Genomic DNA, 24,947 nt, shown 5'->3' with positions numbered 1-24,947 from the left:
GTTAAAATAGCGAATCTTTTTCACTCAGACGTTGATCAAAAGCTCAATAAACGATGAAGCAGAGGCTCTTGTTCCGAATTCAGCTAACATCTGGTTGTCTTGTTTTGGCCAAGATCTGATCTTTGAATTAAGGGACTACGCTGTCTAATTTGTAATTCAAAAGTAGATACAAATGTCACTGTTATCAAAGGATAGGTACTTAATTGGCTTTATGATTTGGTATTGATTTTGTATCATTATATTATTACGTTTGTGCTTTCTGTGTTTTTTATCATATTGTGAACTTATTTTTTGCGATCCAAAGAGCCTCAGACGCACAGTCTAACAGTAACCAAACCAGAATGGATTCTGCTGGGAGCCGGACTGAGCTCATTCTCACTCCCTGTGCTGAAAACAGAATTATCTCTTCCCCAAACATCGTCTACAGCTGCTAGATATTGCTCTGCGTCCTACTGCTCCAGCAATTCCTTTGACCAAAGACAGATCACTTGTGCGCTTTTAAACTTCTTGCCACTACAGGCTCTTTGATGACTCATGCTGACTGTCCTGTGAATCCAAAAGAAAATGTTAAAGCTGATACATTTTCGATTGTAATTTGCATCTAACTACAACGTCCCTGGAAAAGAGATTTTATTTGTTGCGTGCAATCGCTATCTTTTACTTTACGTATGGTAGTGGAAATAGTTTAAAAAATGTTTTCTAAAGAAGATTGTATTGCCAGGACCTGCAGATGCAGCCATTCAAAATGGGTGAGGTATTTCACGCCATACCGCGACACGCCCACCGGGGTATCACGCGGTATCACGTGTCACGTGACTAGCTATCCGGCGTCGCCTTGTAAAACCGCCAGGGGGAGCTTAACCTCTCATGTACAGCATTCGAGCCTTTAATTTTGAACTGTGTATTACAGCATGTTAATCATCAGTCATTCAAATGTTGGTATATTTTATGAAAGCAAGATTGCTCAGTTGGACAAAAGTACACAACCTACCTTTATCAGAAATATATATGCATCAAAGCCTTTACTGAAGATATTACTAATAGTATTAATAATGGATGACTTTGGACAAGCTGTATACTCAAAGTATAATTTCTTTAGCACATTTGTACAAGCACTTGGAATCTGTCCAAGCCATACTTTGTCAGGCATTTTGTTTTACTTCAACTGGGCATAAAAACTTCCTTGCTTTTAACAGGGCGTTTCATAATTTCTAGCTACGAGAATGATTTAAAATGCGACACCTATCATTCAACTAGAGCTTAAAATATCACAAGGAAAAATACACACCGGTATTCCATTTCTCCCTAAACATTGTAAGCTTCAAAGTCTTTAACTAACGTGATACCGGATACGTCAACAAGCATACTTTTAGAATTTGATTAAAAGGGAATATAATATAGAATCGCGTATGTAAAGAATTTAATAACGGTATGATTATATCCGTGTACTGCGGCAGGGCTGTGTAGGGCTGTTTTGCCTGCCTCATCCTGCGAGCTGTCTTGTAGCCTACTGGTCTAGATGCGTGACTACCAGCTGGCAGGTTGTGTGTTTGAATCCAGCTGGTGCTGTACTTTTCATTTTTATTTATTTATTTTTTAATCGCGTAACATAAACATATTACCGTATGCAAACTGTACTGTATACAGTATGTATATGTATATTTAATGTCTTAACTGTGCCCGTTTAATTGAATTTAAAAAAAATATTTAACACGAACATTAAGCTGCTTACATCTTCCGCCTGAGAACAGTCACCCGTTGCTACCCAACGCAGAATGGTGATTGGCTGACACCATCTGACACCCCTCTGATTGGAGAAAAAAGACGTGCTGGTGTGCTATACCAGGAAGAGGATTATATAGCTTTTTAAACGAATAAGTAATTAGATTGCTCATAAACCTAATCACTTGCTTTTTCTTTTTATTTAGGCTCAGATTTCAACTATAGATCGTATTATTAATAACCATAATAACAACCAACCAACAAAAACAACCTTATAAACATAATGGTGGCGCTGGACCTTCCAGTTTTATTTATTTTTTAATCGCGTAACATAAACATATTACCGTATGCAAACTGTACTGTATACAATATGTATATGTATATTTAATGTCTTAACTGTGCCCGTTTAAGTATTGAATATTCATATCTAATTTTACCACTGAAGGGAAATCTTAACATAAACATACAGGATATGGCTGGTCTCGGTACTTTAAACAAAAAAATACGTACCAGTATTCCATTTCTCCCTAAACATTGTAAGCTTCGAATGAAACCACTAAATAAAGACATAAATATAGAAATCTTAAGATTTGTTTTATTTAATGTTGGTAGCAGGATGAACTGTCAGAGTGTATATTTTGTCGCAAAGTTGCTACAAGATGTTAACAGTGAAAAAGGTATTTAGAAATGAGTTATTTCAAGATGAAAAAGAAAACATACACGAAACATGGTTTCATTACGACCAGAATCGGTCTTGAGATATTTTTAACTTGATTTACAGTATTTGAGAGGTATGTCTTAACACCGATACTACAGTGCTTAAGTAATGCTCACGTATATGTTTCTAGGTTTATATTATGCATTTCATACGGTCAAATTACTTTTGAGCAACTAATAAGAAGCGCTAAACGGTATGCGTTCTAGTTTCGTTTTGTGCTGGAACCCGTTGATTGTTTAGAGATATCAAGTACATACAAGTCATTTTTTAAATGTTGTAGTTCGTCTTGAAAAAATGTTACGAGTACATCATCTATCAACAATTACACAGGTTCTGTTTCCATATTGCGGATTTTGGTTAGGTACAGTATTATCAAATCCAGTGGCGCTGTGTGTTACTTTACTGAGTCCCAATCTGTGATTGAAACCTGTAAAACCGGTTTAATTTGTCACAGCCAGCACTCTTCAGGTGTGAGGGTCTTCTGCTCAGAATGAAACGCTAAAATGTTTGTGTATATTCTAATGGTAGTGGGGGCAGGTTTGTTCTTCACATCTGAAACATTTTCTCTGAAAGGATTTTCTTCTGAAAGGATTTTCTTGTTACAGCATGTTACAGTTTACTATTATTAACCATATTAATTTTAAGTGCTTAATGTAAAATCTTGTAAAAATATATTTTCATTGTTCAAATATACATTAATATACATTAAGTCTGACTATCATATAATAAGTTAAATACAAAACTAAAGAAAATATAGGGTTAAATATTATTCAAAATATTTTGCTAACAATGTTAACTGTTTATGAATAATAAAATGTATTAACTAAGGAGTATGATGGCACAGTTGTTAGTATGTTTTTTGTTTTGTTTCTTTTTCATAAATACAACAGTAGTACCTGATGTCTCAGTGGCTTTCAAAATTAAATTATGCATGCAAACCTGTGAACTAGAAAGATAACTAAGATTTTAATACTAATTAAATGACCGCGGGCACTTCCCACCCCCCCTACATTCTCAGAGTAGAACAGACTAACCTTCTAATGAAAGACGGTCCACCCCCCACGGACAGGAAAAGTGCCCACAGGCACTTAAACTTAATATGGTCAGTAACGGTAAACAGTAACATGGTAAGAAGGAGCACGTACAAACGTTTTCGAAATAACCACATGTAAGACTCTGATCCTAAAAATGTTTAGGGAGAAAGTGGAATACTGGTGTGCTTCCAGAAGAATCAGTATGGCTCAGAGATTAAATAAAACTTCACAGACATTAACGAAGAGCATAACGCGTGTACTGTATACACTGCAAGTACAACCCAACTCTCTGCAGGAGTGCTGGCTGTGACGAATTGAACCGGTTTCACGGGTATTTTCAAAGTAGGAGGCGAGATTTCCAGCGAAAGACACCCCCCCCCTCAAAAACCCAGTAAATACAGTACTTACTAGTTAAAGGCTAGGCTCCCGACTACGGCGAAAGGAATACTTCTTTCATTAGAAGACAATGAACATATTTTAGCCCTGAATGAATTAATAGCAAACATGGTTTACATAAAAGACATTTTTCCAAGAAAGTTTAGCCTTTGTCACTAATGAAACCACTAAATAAAGACATAAATATAAAAATCTTAAGATTTTTAAAATACATGACTTTGCTAAAATTTATTTGAAAATAAAAACAATTACAACCGCCAGGGGAGAGAGAGAACAGGGGAGGGATGTTGGTTTTGCATAAGGGGCGGGGCTATGGAAAGTAGGTATGTTTGGGAATGTGTAGTTACATGTTCTGGCTGTTTGTGAATTATCGTTGTTGAGTATGGAGTGTTGAGGTATTGATTTTGTGTAATGCTTTATGTTGAAAATTGAGGTGGATTTTGTTTATGATAAACAGGATAAACTGGGATGGGAGGAAGGTTTGGTTTTGCATAAGGGGCGGGATTATGATAATTGGAGGACATTGCGAGTGTAAAATGGTTTGATTATTTGATTTTGTATTGTGGTTGTTATCTATGTTTTTGGTTGGTATTATGTTTATATGGTTGTTTTTGTTGGTTGGTTGTTATTATGGTTATTAATAATACGATCTATAGTTGAAATCTGAGCCTAAATAAAAAGAAAAAGCAAGTGATTAGGTTTATGAGCAATCTAATTACTTATTCGTTTAAAAAGCTATATAATCCTCTTCCTGGTATAGCACACCAGCACGTCTTTTTTCTCCAATCAGAGGGGTGTCAGATGGTGTCAGGCAATCACCATTCTGCGTTGGGTAGCAACGGGTGACTGTTCTCAGGCGGAAGATGTAAGCAGCTTAATGTTCGTGTTAAATATTTTTTTTAAATTCAATTAAACGGGCACAGTTAAGACATTAAATATACATATACATACTGTATACAGTACAGTTTGCATACGGTAATATGTTTATGTTACGCGATTAAAAAATAAATAAATAAAAATGAAAAGTACAGCACCAGCTGGATTCGAACACACAACCTGCCAGCTGGTAGTCACGCACCTAGACCAGTAGGCTACAAGATAGCTCACATAATTAGGCAGGCGAAACAGCCCTACATAGCTCTGCCGCAGTACACGGATATAATCATACTGTTATTAATTTCTTTAGATACGCGATTCCATATTATATTCCCTTTTAATCAAATTCTAAAAGTATGCTTGTTGACTCCGGTATCACGTTAGTTAAAGACTTCGAAGCTTACAATGTTTAGGGAGAAATGGAATACTGGTGTGTATTTTTTTCTTTAAAGTACCAAGACCAGCTATATACTGTATGTTTACGTTCCAAAATTAATATCGTTTATGGCCTTCACACGCGTTACAGTATGCTCCTATTCTTTTTATGCTCAGCTACTAAGATTTCCCTTCAGTGGTAAAATTCAATATCTACAACGGGCACAGTAAAGACGTTTACAGTAAGTCTTTCTACGACAGTCCAACGGACCACGAGTGCCCCTGTCGGTCAACCAATCACGCACCGCGGTATCGCGTGTCATCTTACCTGCGGTACGTGTCTGTACCGCTTACTTTGAATGGCTGCATCTGTGCCTTTAGCACTCAGTAGCAATTACGCTGTTGATATAGATGGAGAAGAAATGTAAGATGAATTGATGATCTAAGCTAAAATATCCCTAACACGCCTCCTGTAACAGTGTTTGTATTCATAGCAAGTAATATTTTTTTTCAAACCTGAACGTTGCTTTTGCATTAAGTGTTATGTAACCATTAGCGGTTTTGGTAGCTTCTGAAGAGCGCACTTTTCCAAACTGAAGCCTATAAGAACATTATTCAAGATGCACCATGGCCCAGAACGTGCATTGGGACAAGGATTAACATCAATTGAAAGTACTCCCAAATAAAAGACTTGACGGAAAAATTGAAAGAGTAGGCAAGTATTAAAAAACACCATAACTTCTTGGCTTCCAATCTCTTTCCAGGTTCAGGCTTTGTAAAATGACATGATTAGTGGAGTCATGCCGCGGTTGTGAGTTCAAGCCTCACCTGGAGCAGCCCGGTTTTCTGTCTTGACAGGTAAACAGTGTTTTGTGTTATTTGCTAAATGGAGAGAGGATTCTGTGTTAATTGTGCTCCTCCTGGGAGAGGTCAAGATGAGAAGTTCACGAGGCTGGTGGTAAGTATCCTGTCCAGGAATATCGGGGCTGTAGGGGGTGAGATCTATAGATGTAGTAAACACATCAGTGGAGACGGTGTGTCTGCTCTCTGTGAGAGAGCCGGGCGGAAAGAATAATCTGTGGTCAGGGAAGAAGAGACCCTCGTTGGAAGAGCAGCGCTCCTCACAGGAGAGAATGAAAAAAAATATTTTTCAGGGACGCTGATTGTTCTCTTTGGTGGAATTAAAAGGACATGTGGTGTGCGACCTCGTGGTGCAACAGTAGCGCGATCTGACTCCAGATCAGAAGGTTGCATGTTCAAATCACGTCGAGGTCAGCTGATGAGTTTGCAGGTGCTGCTGGTGCCGAACCTGGAAATTACACCACGCAGTCTGGTTTTATCTGTACACCACATAGGTAATCGAACGAAGTAACAGCGCAGTACAGAACACCCAGTCAGGAGCTTATTCAGCGAATCATCATGAACATGACAAGAGAAAAGGCACACTGCACATCTGTGAAACATCACCGGCTTTAGAGACATTGACATCAGAGAATGGAAGTTTCAGACCTCGTTTTTGTTACAGGTTCAAGCAAACCTGAAAGTTAGGGAGTGTTTGGTCACTTTTGTATGAAAAAGTGTCTGAAGCCTGTAATTACAATTTGTCCTTTTTTAATTGTGGTTGAAATCCACTCCCATGTACCAAGACCTACAGTATATTCATGTTTGCTTAAATGACTAACGCTATTGGACATTAGCTGGTGTTTTTTGTAACGATTTGCTATTTCATGCAGGAAAGAAAGGAAACCAGACCCAACGTTTGCTTTCAGGTGCGGTCTATTTACATAACGGACATCTATTTCTGAGGAGCCTGATTTAAATCACACAACCCCGGTAGAAGTCGAATCGACAATCTAATAAACCGAAATCAGACGCGTTATCCATTAAACCACTAGTCCGTCACGTAAATGAATTGCACCATGGTGAGTTCAGCCCCACTACTAGTAATACCCCACCCCCATCTTAAATTTCTACGTGAGAAACGTGTTTTCCAAATTTTTATCAGTTTTTAAAAATCATCACTTTTAAGCAGACAAAGCCTTTATGTGTCGCTCTGAATTTCTAATTGATTTATAATTAAAAGAAAATAGCGTTTTGTTCCACAACGGCGTGAAATTATCACATCTTTCACTCTACGTCTCTCTAGTAGTAAAGCAGACCTTGCTAGGTGAGCATTTGCTCCGTTAAATTAGGTCACTTTTCATGTTAACTCACTTCTTCTAAACACAACATTTCCTGGTGCACGTTTTCTCCATGAAAAAAGACATTTTCCCTTACATGATTACTCGTTTTTTTTTCATCAAAGAGTACAGAAAGAAGAAAGAAAGAAAGGAAAAGTGTCGTAAATGAACTCTGTCGCCCGTGGGAGATGTCAAGCGCATTGGACATGAAAAGTGCCCGATAAAAGCCATTTCTGTACGTTTCTCTTAGTGTCGGGGCCAGAATGTAAAGGAGGCAACATGCGCAGCCAGCCGACTCAGCTTACTGAATGCAGGTGTCTCCGAGCGGTGTGTCCAAGGGGCAGTAAAAGAGGAGAATTCTGCCAGCGCCGTGGCTTAGTTGGTTAAAGCACCTGTCCAGTTAACGGGAAATCCTGGCTCCAAATCCCAGCAGTCCATCGCCTGTGTTGCACTAGACACCCTGTAGATAATCAAAAGCATATTGAGCTCCTTGGTAATGAAATTGGCGGATAAAAGCCATTTCACATCCTTTCTCAACTTGCTCAGTGAGCAGGCTCACCGCACACCGAACGAAGATATAACAGAGCAGTGTGTCCAACTGGCTGAAAAAGGGCAGTGCTTTGCTGGTGCTGTGGCTTAGTTGGTTAAAACACCTGCCTTGTAACCAGGAGATCCTGGGTTCAAATTCCAGCAGTGCCTTACTTCCTGTCTTTGCCCACTGTTTATTGTTACAGACAATATGCTTCTGCATTATGTTTAAATGAACTTTTAATTTCGCTTTTGGCACAACTTGTTTTTCAAGAAATCCACACATTGTGAAAGATAAAATGCTCATCTTTCTTATCAGTGCAAAAGAATTACTGCCAGCTGGCAAGAAAATGACAACGATTTTTTTTTTTACTTTAGCCAAAAATCTGTGAATGTAGAAAAAATACAAAAAATGTCAGTTTCTATGGCACACTCAGTCAGGGTGTCCTTCAGTTAAACACAACGTTGGTAGATCAAACGCACCCAGAGACACACTTCGAATTAATCCGATCTAAACATTACCTTCTCTAAATGTGATTGAGTTTCTTTCCACGTCCTTAGCCATCTTGATGTTTGTAGAGATTTTCAACTTTTGACACCAGTCAAACTACAAGTAAATAGTGGAGTACCTAAGTCAATATCACCGGGAATGTGAATATAAATGTAAACATCAATATTTCTGCTGTCTCCTGATAAACACAAGTATAGAGTCAAAACACAATAAATAATGCTAAAAAGTTATTCAGTTAACACCCAGATGCGACAAAACACATTTAATACTTACATCCCCTTTAAATATGTATTTCCTTAATATCAGTTCTCTTCCCTCCCCAGGATACCTGCAAATTCACTACAGCATATTAAAAGCTGTGTGTAAGTCTTACATGTGTTCTGAGTAGTATAAAGCGACACCTTTCGTCAAACTTTTGACAGGTACCACGCCCCCTTTTCCAGCCAATGGGAGTCAGCGGTGGTTGGCTGTCCCGCCCCCTTGCCAGCCAATGGCGTGTTGTTATTTGTGCATGTCCCGCCCCCTCAGGAGCCAATGGTGTGTTGTTAAGGGTCGGAACTCCCGCCTTCCCCCCCGGCCAATCGGTCCGGAACCTCAGGGTCCCAAAGCCCAAAAGCGGCGCATCCCTCGCTTTAGGTGTGTGAAAGTGTGTATTGGTTTGGAAGGGGACCATGTCTGCAGCGGGGTTGAGTGCGCTCTATTATAAACCTAGGGAATCGGGTAGTTACAGCGGCACAGAGAGTCTGGTGTGAGCTGCGAGATCCCGGGGTGTGAGCGGCGCCAGCCGCAGCCAGGTGGCCGAGTGGTTGACCGGCCAGGCTGCTTATACGCTGCACAAGCCGTGTCTCAAAAGCAGCAGGGTTGTAAGCACACACACACTGACTGCGTAAAGTCTCACGGAAAGAACTCGCAGGACAAACACCATGTGAAATGTGAACCGCTTTATTTCAATAGTAGGTGTTTCAAACACTGAAACAACGCAGCACACACGCGTTACCGGCTCCAATTTGCATTCAACAATTAAATGTTGGTGCGGAAAATTAGTTCGGTACATGTAACCGACCCCAACATTGCTGAGAAACTTTGAGGCATCTGAAAAAGCATTCATAACCCCCTTCCGCTCCCCATGTCTAAAGCCATGCGAACCACACTGGGTGATCCGATCTACCAGAGCAAAAACATTTGCCTGCGTAATCAGCGGGATGGTGTTACCACAGGTTCTGTGCAAAACACACTGTATTTTGGAATACACACTGTAGGCTTCCCCTACACCCCAGGCTTCCATTTCTGATCTGAAAACATCAGATCTGCAATAATTTCACTCAAGTTCTTGACATACACATCTATCTCTTTAACAAATTTAAGGATATTAGCATTCGACTCTTTGTTTTGCATATCAAGCTTTGTAGAGAGAAGTGTGTAAAGCACTCTTAGTAAGAATTCAGACGTATACATTCGAAATTCTTCATTCTTCGGACGATGGCACACCCGGGTCTGTAAAACAGAATGAAATCTGTATTCACATTTTACATAGATCTTTTTTTTTGCGTCTGTAAAAATAAGAATAGTGTTTCTTTTGCAACGCATCAAAAGTCACATCTACTAATTTTTCATCCAGCTGTTCAAGTATGGTGTGTACATGCTCGTATGGGGAGCGGTCCTCAATTATATTTTTCAGCAACTGTTTTATGCACCGCTCAGTGTCATTTCTAATGGTGTACGAACCCAGACACCTGGCGGTGTACAGAACAGTCGATAAAATTCTGGCTAAACTGAGAGACTTATAAATTTCTAAAGCGGCAAACGTCACATCTTCAAACCCATCTGTGTAGCCGACAGACAGGCATGTGTGACCCCGCTGCCCAGGATGGTCAATCAAACAGGCCGGGCAGTCATCAACCAGGACCCCCTTTAAACAGTGTTTGAAGATGCAATAAACTACTGCTTTCACAATCTGGGGCATAACATCGGGCTCATTAGGGACATCGTTAGCTAAACCTTGTTGGGCATCGGGTTTATTAACATTTGGCCGAACACACAAGCATAGACACGAAACATTCAGTTGTGCCGGTAGGCTGAAGATTGACCCGTCCACATCCTCTTTATTCTATTAAAGGAAAAAGAAAAGAAAGGCTTAAAAACTTTTGAGCTAAGGTTTTTCGTTAATATTTACCATTTCGCTAGCACCCGGCAGTTCTTCAACATCTGGTACCCCAGCTGAACTCACACCCCCGCCGCTGTCACAGGGTGCAGAGGGTGGGGTCGGGTTTTGCTAAAAAGAAGACCAAGTATTAAAATGACATACGCTAAGCACCGATACAACAATTCCACGATCAGAAAAAATATTTTAGCCGCCTACCTCTTCACTTTGTAGAGTAGCAGACCCCGTTGTTTCTCCACACAAAGAAGCCATCTCCGCAGCTCCTAACAAGGGGCGGTGTCTGACAGCTCCAAGGACGCGCTGCGACCCTGTCAGTCCGGAGCGTTTAAGAATATGCGCCAATGGTGTAACCATGCCTACATAACACAAGACATTTTTCAATTTAAAACGCATCACAACCAATGTTGTGATGACCCCCCCCCCCCCCTTGTTTTATCGAGAGCGAAAAGTTTTAAACTTCAAAAGTATTAACACACAACGCAAACACAAATGATGTGTATGCCCAGAAAAGAAATTTTAAACACGCGGGTTTGGTCTTAAAGTTATTAAAATAATGTAATAAGACACAGTTTATTTTTAATAACACATTCGCGACAGCTTTTTCGAAAGTTTGAGATAAATTTCCACACATCGCAAGCGTAAAAGTCTTTAAGGTATTAATAGGCAACAAATAATGGGGTGTTGTTCTTCATACTTTAACGGATTGGTCTTAAAGTTTTAAAATCACGTATTAGAGATAATTTGAGATGTTTTGGAGACGTGCGGTGTGTGTGTGGGGGGGTTTGTTAAAGTGGCTTATGTACATCGAACACACAGAGCCCGTTAAAATCCAACACGCGTTAACCACGGCCAGTGAGTTCAAGGTTGGCCCATATTTTCTGGATGGTTATGCTGTAATTGACAGAGTGCCGACAGCCTTTGAGTTCAACGGTTGCTTTTTTCATGGTTGTAGCGTTTGTTATTGTGAAAACGATTTTAATCCGCTGACAAACACTACTTTTGGCTGGTTGTACAGAAAGACGATGGTTAAAATTAATTTTCTCAAAATGAGAGGTTTTAACGTGCGTGTTTTGTGGGAGCACGAGTTCAGAGACACACTTGTTGAAAATGGAGACTTGGGTAAATTTCTAACAGCTGCGCAGTTACCAGAGCCTCTGCAACCGCGCGAGTCGCTTTTTCGGGGGAGAACAAATGCTATTTGTTTGCATTACACAGCGCAGCCCGGTGAAAAAATTCATTACTATGATTTCACCAGTCTGTATCCGTTTGTGAACAAAACTAAAAAATACCCACTGGGGCACCCCCGAATAATTTATAACAACTTTGGAGATTTAAAACGATATTTCGGTTTAGCGAAGGTGAAAGTTTACCCACGCAGACGTTTATACTTTCCAGTTCTTCCAACCAAAATTGACAAAAAACTGTTTTTCACACTGTGTCGTACGTGTGCTGAAACAAAACAGACCACCCCCTGTGAGCACGGTGATGAAGATCGCGCCTTGATTGGTGTCTGGTGCACCCCTGAATTACAGATGGCCTTAGATCTGGGGTATTGAGTGTGTAAAATTTACTAAATTTGGCATTTCGAAAAGGCCTCACACGATCTTTTTACCGACTACGTCAAACTGCATCTGAAAGGGAAACAGGAAGCTTCGGGGTTTCCAGAGGGGTGTACAGATGTCGCGAAACAACAAAGATATATCAGCGAATATTATGAAAAAGAGGGTGACGGCTGGACCCCGGCAACATTATAAAAGATCCGGCCAAAAGACAGCTTTCAAAAATTGCCTTGAACAGTTTGTGGGGGAAGTATGGACAAAGAGACAATTTACCACAGACCACCATTGTGAGAAACCCCGATGAATTGTTCAGGTACTTATTTACGCCATATCATGAGGTGTCAGCCTGCGAGTTTATCAATGAAAACACAGGCCATTCAAACACTAACATTTTCATCGCTAGCTTTACAACCGCCTATGCCCACTTGGAGTTATACAATCTGCTAAATGCTTTGCAAGGCCGCTGTCTGTACCACGACACAGATTCCGTTATCTTTGTGAGCCGGGAGGGTGAGTGGAATCCGGAACTGGGTGACTACTTGGGTGAGCTGACCAGCGAAATAGCTGCTGGACAACACATCACCGAGTTTGTATCAACAGGACCCAAGTCGTACGGTACAAACTGTCTGGAGGGAAAGCCTGTTTAAAGGTAAAAGGCATTACGCTCAATGTGAACAATTGTGAAAAGTTAACTTTAAGAGTCTGCGGGACTCGGTTTTTGACTATGGCGTTAACCCTTATGCTGAGTGCCGGGAATTTAAACACATTTCTATTCAACAGCCAATGATCGTGCGTGTTAAAAAGGATTGGCGCATTGAGACCCGGACCTTAAAGACAACCCAGAAGGTGGTGTACGACAAGCGGGTGCTGCAAGAAAATTTGACATCGTTGCCCTACGGATATTAACACGATGGATGTTAGGTTAAAACACCCTTTTTCATGCATTTTGTCCGGACCCTCGAATTGCGGTAAAAGTTATTTTATAAAACAGCTCTTGGAGAACAGTGATACCATTATGACTCGTAAACCCGAAAACATAGTCTGGTGTTACAGCTGCTGGCAACCTCTATACGCTGAGTTGCTTGTGAAATTTCCATACATTCAGTTTATAGAAGGGCTACTGACGTCGTTTTCCCACGACCAGCTACTGCCACCGGAAAGAGTAAATTTGATTATAGTTGATGATTTGATGGAGTCTGCGTGTGAAAATAATGAGATAGAAAAAGCTTTTACAAAATACGTACACCACCGAAACCTCAGCATCATGTATATCGTCCAAAATGTGTTTTGTCAAGGCCGGAAAAGTAGAACCATAGCGTTAAATACAAAGTACATGGTGCTGTTTAAAAACCCTAGAGATAAACTACAGATTACAACCCTGTCACGGCATATGTACCCCGGTAAAGCCAGATTTTTTTGGAAGCGTTTGATGACGCTACTAAAAAACCTTTCGGTTACTTGTTGGTGGATTTAAATGCCGACACCCCAGATGACTATCGCTTGTGAACAGGTCTTTTCCCCCCAGATGTACCCGCGGCTTATGTATTTAAAGAATCTAAAAGTCAGTGATCTCGCAACCATGCCAGCCCCAGTCACCGGAAGGCTATTCTCTGTGGGGCTTCAGATGATCTTGTACAGGCAATAGCTAAGCCTGCTAAGCAGTTTGGGACCCTGAAGAGAAAGCATAAGCTTTTAAAGACTTTGAGTCAAAAGGGTCTTTCTCTTAAAAGAAAGAGACTCTTGGTGAACCAGTCCGGCAGTTTTATTGGGACACTGTTGAGTATTGCAGTACCATTGATTACGGAGCTTCTACAACACCGATAATGGACCATGCTGAAAAAAAATGTACCTGTACCTCAGAAACAGCTCGATCGACTCCTAGACCGGTCCGGCAACGAAAGCGATGTGAGAAAAATAACAACCCGCAGGTTGGATGAATAAATGAGAGAAATTTTTCAGAACTCGCATCTGCCTGAATATGAAAACGTGAAATTGTATAGTCAGGTGTTACAATGGTATTTGACATTAGTATGCCAGGAGGATTCTGAAGAGGGGACGACCCGAAAATGCACCCGCCGATCTATCACACGCATCACCACAACAGCCGTCATCGACCGACACTGACTTTGGGTATATTTTAGACAGCGCATCTCAGTGGTACCAGAGAAATGCCGAGATATTGTTAAAGACTATGGCACGCAATAAACCGTTAATAGCCGGGAATTAACGGAAATTTGTGTACAAGGGGGCACCCGTTGAGGGCTCTCACATGATTGATCTTGTCAGAGCTCTCACACAACAGCAATCAGTTGCGGCCGGTAAGAAGCCAAAAGGTTGCGATGTGTTCACGGGGGCAATGGCCGAAATCAACGTACCGGGCACCTTGCTAGCCAACGCTGGTAACTGAGAGCTACTTGAAAAACTCAAGTCTGCCCCACTGTGGTGTGCAGTGTCTGTCAAAACTTTAAAACCCCATGTCCCACCCCCTTTTCAACCAATGGTGTTGTTATAGGGTGGATGTCCCGCCTTCCCCCACAGAGCAGTAGTGTGATAGAGAGGTTTAACCAAACTATTAAAACAAAAATGTGGAGGTACCTGACACACAAAAACACCTTTCGATATATCGATCTGTCTGATCTTATTTACTATTATAATCATAGTTACCACATGACTATTAAACGAACCACGGCTTCTGTTACGACTGATAACTCCTTTGAGATGTGGAGAACCGTCTATGGCGAACACTTTAAGCGAAAACCGTCAAAGTTTTCATTTAATGTAGGTGATCATGTGCGAGTGTCCAAAATAAAAGGGAGTGTTTGAGAAGGGGTATGAACAGACCTTCACAGATGAAATTTTCGGACCCCGGCTCTGAGACCCTATTACAAACTGCAGGACTATGCAGGCGATGACATTAAGGGCTCCTTCTACGCAGAAGAGCTACAGAAGATAAACCCCAATTCTGAGAGCGTCTATCGCATCCAAAAGATTAAAGCAGCCAGGGGGCGTAAGAAAAACAAACAGATTTTGGTAAAGTGGCGCAGATAGAGCGATAAATTCAATAGTTGGGTAAAGGCTTCCGAGGTCAGAGAAATACAGAGGTGCTGAAAAACGAACCCCAATTCTTCTATGTTACGCTGGCCAGTAATTCATCCTCAAAGATGTTTCCAAAGAACACCAGCGCGTGCTTCACAGAGCATCTGGCAAAGGCGATTGACCTGGACAGGAGCTGGGAAGTGGCTCTGGTCGAGCTGCACTATCCGCATACGGTAAACACGTTCGATCAAGATGAAGATTTTCTGTTCATCAGTGATGAGACTATATGGACATGTACCTTACCTAGAGGGTACTACTGCAACATCGATCAGCTCATGCATGAAATGAAACGCGCTGTGGAAAAATCCATGTTTTAATAGTTCTGTTAAACCTCTCTATCACTTATTCTATCACTCTATCAATTATTTTCCCTCGTCCGTTTGTAGCTTTTTAGGAGTACGACCCTCTTGAAATATATTTCTGAAAGCGCTTGTCACGCCCCCTCCAGACTTTTCAGTGGCACGGCCCAGGCATATTTAGACAACATGTGTATACGTGATAAGATGTAACAGAAACCATCGTTGAACCCACTGTAGTCTCTCATGTTCACCAAGTCTGCCTGCCACTGCCAGTCCATTTCAGGTACCAGCGTCCTGTTTCTCTTAAAGCTCACACGTGCCGGCGTGTGCAGCGTATAAGCCAGCTGGCCGGACAACCAGTCTGACACCCGGCCGCGGCTGGTGCTCACATCCGGGGAAGTCACTCAACAGACTCCCCACGCTGCTGTAACTCCCCGCTTCCTTAGGGTTATTATAGAGCGCGCTCAACCCCGCGGCAGACATGATCGCCTTCCAACCCTCGTCGCTTCAAACACGTTTCAAACACTTATTTATAAATCGAGGGGAATGCGGTGGCAGGTATTTGGACCTTGAGGCTCAGGACTCCTCAGTGGGGGAAGGCGGGACATCCGCTCCACAATGACACACCATTGCCTCGGGTGGAGGGCGGGACAGCTGACCATAACAACACACCATTGGTTGAAAAGGGGGCTGGACATCTGCCCACCACGGCCTCACATTGGCTGAAAAAGGGGGCATGGTACCTTTCAAAAAGTTTGACAAAAGGCGTCGCTTTATACTGCTTCCAGGTCTTACTTAATATTATTTTGATTAAAAATAGTATTTTAATAAGCAATAAATGGCACATAAAATAGTTTGAAAGTGAAGACCACATAAAATCAACTACAAATGTGGGAACTTTAAATTTGTAAGATTATTAATTGCATGTAGCACATTAGCAACACTACAGTAATGCTAATATAACAATAGTGTAAGAAAATCCTGATCCAATACCTTTCAAATGTTGATACAAAATGTGAATGACTTCAGAGTTTAAGAAGTGGGTATTGGGTCTCCTGATGGAGATCAGAGATGAACTGAGGTGTGTGGGAAGGTGTACAGGACCGTTGGACTCCCAGTTCCACATCAAGAGGCTGAGCACAATTGATGAGTTCTGTACACACGAGCGAGTCCTTGCTGCTGGTATGATATTACTGTATATTCTCTCTGTGGTGTAGAAAATATTCACTAGTATTCTAGGTTACAGATGGGTCAAAATTTCACAGCCTACATCTGATTAATAGGATCCATCTCTGGCATACTTTGTTATTTTTAGTTTATAATGTATACTATTACTTATCTTTTAATGCCAAAATAAAGTGTTTTACATAATGTTCTATGTTCTAAAACGTTACTACAATTTAACTTTGAAATATGGGCACTTTGTATTCTAAGACTGAGCAAATACTGCAGAAAAGTGCAGTTAATATGTAAAAATGTGTTAGTTCCATTGAGTAGTCATGGGTAATGTGTATGTCTGATTAGTTGATTGATGAAGATCCAGTAGTAAAAAAAATTCTAAAATTATTTCAAATATATTATTTCCAAATAAACCAACTTTGGAGAGTAGGTGACAGTGATGTCAGAGGGAGTGTGTTCACAGTGTTGTCAAGGTATTGCTTATTGATTTTTAAGATGTTTTTACATTACATTTTTACTTTGATCAAGTTAAAATATGCACAAAATTTTGTTTATAGATACCTATGTGCTAAGCACTGAATTTGCAAGGTGTAAAGCTGCAAAACTGTCTTTTAAAGTATAAGAATTACAGTAGTACATTTGATCCTAAATATTTGAGTAAAAAAAACATTGACTGGAAACTCACTTAAAAACATCTAAGCTCAGTGAGAATTTGGTTTTCAGACAAATGACAAATGAACTGATGATGGAATTCAACTTCGCTGGCATAAACTGGAAAGATCAACGACAAAAGAGGGGCCTGGGAAACACAAATCTTTATAGAGCAATTAAAGATACTCTTATTCTATGTTGTACTTTCAAACTTTGGGTACTCTTTAATTAGGACAGACTATTGGTCCATTATTATGATGCAAGCTAAACTTAATACATTGATTAAGCTTTGAGCTTAGTAAACCTTAATGGTTCTTTCTTGAGATTAATCATAATTTATTTGAGTACTAATATTATAAAATTTTCTCTTAGCTGCAGTGCTGAAGTCCCACCCAACAACAACAGAAAAAGAAATAAAGGAGCACAAAATGCTTTGTTTGAAGATTGCGTACGCAAGGCAGGGGGCCTGGAAGTCTGGACACTGAAAATGATAAGTTGCTGGTTCTAACTGTTAGGACAATAAGAGAGGGCTTTGCAAATGGTGAACAGTAAAAATTGGTCCTAACTTCACATTGTAATCATATTTTCTTGGAAATATAGAAGTTATACGTTTCAAAATTTACATCTGAATTGAAATGTGTTTTTGACTTAAATATTAGCATGTTCAGGTAATTAGTTTGTGTTTGTCTTTACTATATATATTGCCATGTTACAAGAATTTGTAGCTAAAGTTCACTAGTCGTGTCTTTTTATAATTAGCCTTTGTTGATTACAATATTGTATATCATGTATAATTTGAACTACATATTTTTCAGGTGTTTGATTATTCTGAAAATTAACAAATTCCTAAACTGTCATTGGCTTGATTTATGCCTTGATTTAAAATCTCTTTGATGTATAATAGTCCTCTAAAGTTATCTGTATAATAGAACTCCAACCATTTATATATAATGAACATATAATCATAGATGTATAATTGACGTATAACAATATACGTATATTAGAATTTCATTCTAGACAAATTACGGACCACATTTATACGTCTAAGGTATGCGTTTAATAGACTTATATTCTACATCTTTTGCCCTCTGGGCCAATTGCTGTTCATGAGCTCCTAGCTCCACTTGTTCCCAGTGGAACCAGCCTGGAGCAGCAGAACAGAGGTTTTGTTTCATTATATTGTCTGCCATTGTAAAACAACTTATCCCTTAGGGATAAAAACTCTCCCTCGAGTCATGTGTATCTCCTGTATTTGCCCCATACTCCCAGGGCTCATCTCTCAGCTGAGTGATCAAAAGCTGAACTCCAAGATACTGAATTTCACATTGGGGTACAACAGAGCCTGCTGTGAAATTGGGCAGGGGAGGACCGGTTGTACTCCTGAACTAGTCCCCTCCTCTCCTACTCTCATATTTGCATCACAGTCTATAAACTCCAGCCCTATTGCTTTTTTTATTTATTTTGTTTAAAAAACAGCTCTGGTGAGTTATGTATTTAACAATAACATTTCACAAATCTATCCAAAACAATTCTGGTACAATTCTTTTTACTCGAAGGTCTTTAGCTTAGTGGGCAAGACCTGGGTTCGAGCCTATACAGTGAGGCACGAACTAGGGTGGGAGTGGCGGGAGTACAAGCCCTAGAAACCAAATCCCTTACAATAAGAGAAGGACAGACAGTTAAATGGGGATAATTTTGAAGTTGCAAATATGAGATACCATAGCACGTTTTGTTTTCACTCCCTGGAGAGACAGGCTTCCATAGTTATGTGTATACTTGATATATCAGAAGGGGGCACTCTTCTCTTTACCGCACGTAGTCCCGAACACCGCGTATGGAGTTTGTGTGAGTGAGGTCAGTAACGAGCTCGATCAGACCCAATCGACTGCTTTCATCCAAAACAGCCCTTCATTTGGGCTTTAACCACTTAACAACATTTAACATAATATTTAGACAACGTCTGCCTGGAATTTCCTCCCCCTTAAACATTTGTTATATCTCTGCAGCAGAACATAGCAGGAGCCTGGTTCAGGTCTTAAATTGAAGCTACCCCCCTTGGCTTTGAGTGTGAATAGTCAAATTTCTTAATGTGTCCACTCAGCAGACAGACATATGAAAAAAAAACAGCTGGTGAACATGTTTTTTTGGTCTTCAGAGGTCAGAGTTTTCAACTATATGCATGTCAAGGGCCTGGTAATGATTTTAAAACTTTGTTCTAGGTAACTACTAGCTTGGATAAAAATCTGGGACAAATTGATCAATTAGAAAAAATTCTACATCATGTTTTGTGAAGACTGGACCTGGAATGACATTAATAAATTAATACAAAATCATGAAAATATTGAAAATAAGAATAAAAACCATTGCAATTGCTATAAAAACCTTTAGACGCTGCTAGAGAGCCTTTATCTGCTGTTATGCAATGAAAACAAAACCTCAGAGTTGCCTTCTGGTGTGGAATAAAAGGAGCACTGATAAGAAACTGATAAAAAAACTGATTGATTACCCCTTCTGAGTCAATGATTGACAGCTACAAATGCAGCCTGAAGCTTTTAGAGGAAGTCTCGCCCCCTAAGGGCTCTGAAGGGCTGAAAATACAATAAATAAGAGCGGTTTTTACCAATCAAATCACCTTATTTCTAGCGGTCGTTCTTCAAACATGTACTATGTAATCAATAACGTTTACTAGTCTCTAGCTCTTGAGATAAACTAGTCTGGGTTATTTTGGATATATATCATGCTCCAGAATAAGGTAAACATGGGATATATATATATATGCTGGTTTTTGCTTTTGCGGTTCTGTTGGTAAAAATGTATGATATTGACATGCTGGGCTGGCCAGGTAGCCGGGTGTTTTTATTGGGATTCTGCTAGTTCATTAATTTATTGGTTTATTGCATAATAGTGTCATGTCTGTGGAAACAAACTTTATGGTTTTGTTGTGGTGATATTGGAGAATACGTGCATGTGAGAAAATTTGTGGAGCGGTTTCAAACAAACGTTGTTTATCTCGCGTTTATCTTAAAAATAAAAAGTGTCATCTGGGGAGACAGGAGTACCCCCCGGTGACCTCGATACGGACTACCTCCACCTGTTACCCCTCACACTCAATGTTTCAGAAAAAGGGTTTTAATTTAAGCTTTGCCCAGCAGTGTTTGAACAGAGAAAAGAAATAGAAGAGGTATTCGCGCCGGTCTAGCACAGTAACCACTAAGTCAAATAATTCAATAATAATAAAAATAATAACAATTATAATACTAATAATAGCGAAAGAACACCGACTTCTTCTTTAAAAAAAACTATTGACATAGTGCGTCTCCAACACTGGCTGGAGACTCTGTGTGTCCGGGCTCAGCGGTTATATAGGACAGGACTCGGCGAGCTGCAGGTGAAACTCATTGCTCTGCGCTCCCTGTGCGGAATGCGCGTCTCCTCCCTCCAGACTCATCAAACCGCCTTCATACTCTTCAGCGGGGGGAAAAAAACAACAAACTCACCTTTACTGTCTTCATACATCCCTCTTAAATCCCAGAAACACAGAAACTCCAGGGCGTTTCTGTGAGTCAGTACTGGGTTTCTCTGTTCGAGGTTACAAGCAGAAACAATAAAAGCACTGAAAGCAGGAAGTTATTTCTGCTCGTAGGCATAAACGTGTAAAAATACATTTTCTGATTCCTAAAACCTAATAAAATCCATGTAAGTCTCCCTTTTGTTCCCAACGCACATAACTGAATATGAACCAGTCAAGTTCAGGTACTTTTCTGCTGAATATGAATACACTAGTTCTGGCGCAGCTGTTACAACAAAGATACTTACGAACTATATTTTTCATACGAGCTATTGCCGTTTTTAAATGGAATCTTTTTTCAATTCGCTAAATCACACGAAACACCAACAACACTCATCGTAAGCATCTGACCAAACACATTCCTGAATTTTAAAAGTATTTAGTATTTATTTTTAACTTGTTTTATTTAAAATATATATATATACACCTGTTTTACATATTCTTGCCATTTTTGGCATATTGTAAGTGGATTGTAACTTCAAATTGATAATTCCTGACCTTTATAACTGTGTATCATTTCTTTTTACCTTGTTTTAAAATGTTTTAATGATTTTTGCATTTTATAGAACTTTTTTAATATATTGTGAGCATTTTAGCAAAATTTTTAAATAAGACTATCAATGCTCCTGACTTTTAAACCTGTATTTATCCTGACATTATTCTCTCCAACTGCAGATGAGGAGGGATGCATTTGATTTTTAAATTGGTTAATTTGGGGGGAAAATGTACATTAATTTCTTTGTACGTATCAACAGTGGGAAACGGCATTTTGGGATGAATTGCAATCTTTACTGCAAGGCCTTCAGACTGATATAGAAATGACGGGAGATTTAAATGAGACGTTTGATAAATCAGACAGGCACAGTACAACATCTAAAATGGCAGAACCCTCTAAAGTACTGAAATATTTTAGGAACATTCATAATCTAAAAGATGTTTGGTAGTTACTGTGTCCTGCTACCCTTTCGTATTTTTTAGTGTGCATGAATGTGTCCCACTTCTTTTATTAGTTTTTAAGGAAGATTCTGAAATATCTGATTACGAGATCAAGCCAGAAAAAAAAATGATGACAATTAGTAGGAAGAAAGATACAATGTATTGACAATGTAATATGCTTTAAAGGATTAAAAGGAAAATAAATAATTTATCTATGCAAACTAATTCAACTGAACTCCTCTAAACACTATAGCCTGAAGAATTGCCGAAGCACAATGTATCACTTTGGGTGACACTAAGGGAAGAGGAACACAAAACTCAAAACCACAAACCACTTATTTTCAACAGCAAAAATATGCTTGAAAATATTTGACAAAAAAAAGAAACCTTACATGCATGGAAACCAATATTTATCTGCTAGGGTAGAATGCAGCAGAGAACAGTAGGGCAGAAGGTTAGTGTAACTCTATAGTGCATCACAGAGGCCGGTCTCTTCCCCTCATTATGCAGGCTGACTTGTTCACAGTGAACTGTCCTCCAGCGATAGTCAGCTGCAATCACTGACATCAGACATGATGTTAATACTCTGATACCACTTTGGCTGATTTGGTTAATGCGTTTTCCTATTAAAACAGGAGATCTTGAGTTCAAATCCCAGTGGTGCCTCTCTTCCTGTCTTGTCTTATAGAATGTATCACTATGGATGATCACGTGTGGCTTGATTTTGTTAAATGCAAGTTTTCATTTTCTTTCTAGAACAACTTGCTTTTCATGAAATTCATACAGCTTGCGAAAGATTAAACACAGATCTTGCTTATCAGTGCAAAACAAATATCACAGGCCGGCAAGAATAAAGTCTTTTTTTTTTACCAAAAGCTTGCAAATGGAGAAAAGGGTTGCATGTGAGTCTCTGGGAGCTGTTAATTGAAAGGTTAGTGGTTCGAGCCCATTTCTCATTATTCTACTTAATTGGATTTCTTAGTAAAACCTTAACCCACTTGATATTTGCAGGAAATGCAGTTGTTTTGTGCGTCGAACTACAACAAGTAAACAATTGAGTACATTAGTCATTAACACTGGGAATGGCCAATAATGACCAACATTCAAGGAAATCATATTCAGCCATGGACTTTGACCTTCAAATGGCTGCCGGGAGAATTCATTTATACTCTCGTTGCACCCTTAGTTAAAATATTTAAAATTACAACACAGATTTGTTGGACAACTTGAAAAGCAAAAAAGACAGTTGGACAGCATGATTATGTTAGGACTGTACATTTCTATTTTAATATTTGTGTATATTTATCTTAATTTTAATATACATGTAACCATAAATGCTGTTCTATATATACTGTATATAAAGATTGTTGTATTTTATAATATTTTAGCAGAGGGCACAAGGGGGTCTATTATACCTTGCGAAACATCAAAGACAACTATAATAGAGGCTCATATTTTAATAAAATTTGCTTTAAAACAAAACCAAAATTTGTATGATATCATCCCTCAATATCGACGTTCAGTTGAAGGATTTGAAGAGGCAACAGCGAAAGGTGAGTACATTGATTGTGGACCCATGCTTGCATCTGAATAATCTTTCCTCCTGGAAAGAATTAAAAACAGGTCTGTTTTGAGTCTCATGATGATGCTATTCTGGATCTGGAAAAAACACGCAAATTTGTTTCCGATGTATTTTTCAATTTTATCAGATTTTATCAGGTGAATGCAGTCGATACGTTCAAGTTTTTATATGATAACAGGACCTACACTTAGGGCTCAGTACTGATAACACTGCTGATATTGATGGAGTAGAAATAAGTGATGTATTGGCAGCTTTATCTGAGGCGAGAAGTCCTAGAACACCTACAAAAATGTTAGGATTCAGAGGAAGAAATATTTTTCTACCTCACCCAATCCTATTGCATTAACGAGGCTGAAGTTGGCTGCTTATTCGCCAGCTTCTTATTCGCGTTTTTTGTTCCACCTTAAATGCTGCTGCTGTGATGTTATGCCGCCTTTCGCCTGTAGATGGCTCTCTATAGTAATTTTTAAAAATACTAATCCGAGTGGATTACTGCACATATCCTCAGTAAAGGGTAATATGTAAGTAATGATTATCCAAATTGCATTTTTGTATGAAACACATTTCAGAAAATCGAAAACCAATTTTCAAAACTCACAATAACACAAACTGGCATGTCAGACAACAAGTAAATAAGACAAAGGCAAAACGTGAATTCTCAAAGTCTCAAAATCTTGCATTTTGCAAGAAATATTATTATAGCAGTTTACAATGGGACATTTAGAACATGGCATATGAGAATATATGGTTAACAGAGGATGAGCAAAGGGTGATGACACTTTCTGCTTATTGCTATGATCCTCCCTCCTGATTATAAAATCGTCTAACAATTCTGCCACTGAGGTGTGAGACACAATGTAACAGACTCTAAAAAATCCTGAACTTCAGGAAATGTTGCTGTACCATTTTTAAAATATGATCCTCTGAATATGGCATGAGAGAATTCATAGGGAAAAGCTAATTGCTCTTTCTGTTGTGTTGCGATGGCCCCTGTCTAGAAAAAAAAAACATCTCAGAATTGTGACACAAAGGTGTGAGACACAATGTAACAAATTATGAAAATCATGAAGTATAAGAAAATTTACTGTACCATTTTTTTCATATGACCCTCTAAACATGGCATGCGAGGATTTTAGTCAACAAAATAGCACCCCTTCTTCTGAATTACTTTTTCCCTCCTTCCTTGTTACCAAAACATCTTAGTATTCTGACACTAAGGTAAGAGAGACAAAATTACTCATCACGAACATTTGTAATTACAAAACTTCACTGTTGCATTTCTGCGTTGTGACATTCTGAACATGGCATGTTAAAGTATATAGAAAACCTAGATCAGAACAGGCTAAATGTAATTCATAGTGATTTATATTTTTTTAATTCTTTCTAAATGAAAAATATGTTTTTCAGTGATTATGACACTTCAGTATTACATAAAATATGCTTCAATGCCAAAATAAATAATAATAGAAAAAATACCCACAGTGGACATTCATAGTTGTGATTATAGGAATTTTATCAGGTGGGTAGCTGTGTCAACATGCGTAGGCTGCAAAGGAAAAAGTAAAGGATTATTCCA

General features: G+C 39.3%; 1 protein-coding gene across 1 annotated transcript in view; it reads right to left on the bottom strand.

Moving 5' to 3' along the window:
* Positions 1-24,947, bottom strand: part of LOC148665564 (antigen WC1.1-like) — a 589,159-nt gene that overhangs the window by 306,206 nt on the left and 258,006 nt on the right. The window lies entirely within an intron of this gene.

This window comes from Lepisosteus platostomus, chromosome 5 (assembly GCF_059453375.1).
Source record: "Lepisosteus platostomus isolate fLepPlt1 chromosome 5, fLepPlt1.hap1, whole genome shotgun sequence".
Taxonomy (NCBI): Eukaryota; Metazoa; Chordata; class Actinopteri; order Semionotiformes; family Lepisosteidae; genus Lepisosteus; species Lepisosteus platostomus.
The sequence above is the reverse complement of the archived record's forward strand: the minus strand, read 5'-3'. Positions and strand labels throughout refer to the sequence as shown.